This window comes from Tupaia chinensis, unplaced genomic scaffold (assembly GCF_000334495.1).
Source record: "Tupaia chinensis unplaced genomic scaffold, TupChi_1.0 Scaffold000600_1, whole genome shotgun sequence".
NCBI classification, from domain to species: Eukaryota; Metazoa; Chordata; class Mammalia; order Scandentia; family Tupaiidae; genus Tupaia; species Tupaia belangeri.
The window spans coordinates 1,255,473-1,257,132 of record NW_006160117.1 but is presented as its reverse complement, the minus strand read 5'-3'; positions in this window follow the sequence as shown (position 1 = coordinate 1,257,132).

Sequence of the window (1,660 nt, the reverse complement as noted above, 5' to 3'; positions counted from 1 at the left end):
GTGTGCGCTCGCCAGACAGACAGAGAGAGAGACATAGAGACAGAAAGCGAGAAATCACCCCCCAGGGGGGATGGTCACACCGCAATCCCTTCTCCTCCATTCTCCTCCCGGGATCTTGGGCACGCACGCACACGCGCCCGGCATGAGTTTCAAGCCACCGGGTCCGGGACGCGAACCGCGGTCGACTACGTGGGAGTCCAGCGACATAGCCATTACGTTAACTGCTGGTTCCCGATATTTTCCTATTTTTTTATGTGAATTTGGGAGGTAACCTTAAGACCTAGCTCCTAACAGAGTAATACCTAGAGAGGTATGTATTGGGTCATCAGAAAAGTCGTGCATATTTTCTATGTTTTTCTATGCAAAAATGTGTTGTGACTTTTCCAGTGACCCAATAGATGATAACCTGTTCCAAATGAGGAAGAACTCTAATCTATCATATTATAGCACAGAGTTGTAAAACCTGAGGTGAGCATAAATCATCATACAATACAGTAACTTATTCTAAGTCTGATAAGTCTGTCAGATTAAAAAAAAAAAAAAGAGGACATGAACAAGTACATGATCTGTGGTGAAGGGCAAAAAGACATTGTACACTAACATGAGTGCCGCACTTGTAGGACAGTGAAAAAGATTACACCTCAAACATGAGGAAGAATACTATGAAAAATACTTTCCCCAGGGCCTGCAACATTAGATTACATTTTTTTTCAGAAGCCTAAAAGATAATGAATCACCAAGACCAGCAGTTGGCTTAATGGCTATGTCACTGGACTCCCATGTAGTCAACCACAGTGCGAGTCATGGACCCAGCGGCTTAAACTCACGCCGGGCACATGTGCATGAGCCCAAGATCCTGAGAATTTCTGTTCCATAACCTACCAACTGTATTAGAAATGCATCCGCCAAAGAGAACATATTTTTCCTGATTTTTTGTAAGAAGTAAACTCACATCACTCTGTCTTTCTCCAGTAAGTACATGTGCCCTATGGCAAAGACTGAAAAAATAAAATAAAAATAAAAAGCACAATGAAACATTTTAGAGTCATGGAAATGTTCTGTATCTTGATTGTGGTGGTGGGTATATGGTAATGTACATTTGTCAAAGCTCATCAAACATGAATAGCTAAAAATAGCTGTACTTGGGTGCCAATTTTTTTAACTTTAATATTGTTTAGCCTACAAAATAAGAATATTTCTGAAAATGATTGACCAAAGGATAGAAACACAGTAAATGGATGTGAATACTAGATATAGTGTGTGTGAAAGAATAGAGTCTTAGGAAGAACATTTAGAAGAAAACTAGAGAGACAAAGCATTAATGGGACAAAGAAATGTGGTATTATCCGTTGAAGATAATTTTATAGTTTTATCAACTGGACTAGGGAGAAATGTTCACATGTTGGAATATTCACTTTGTTAGCTAAGTAACATGATTGAATGTGTTTTAAAAATTTTTAAAAAGAATATTTACTCTCATCTTTTCTTTTGCAAAACTAAATAAATACATCTCACTAATGTTTACCTCTGCTTACCTAACCAATCCCCAGACTTGAAGCCAACAACCCTGTCAGCCCACATTCTTCTCTTCTTGAACAAATACAATGAGCATTACATTAACCTTTGTCATTCCTTGCTTTTGTCAGTCTTTAAATTATTT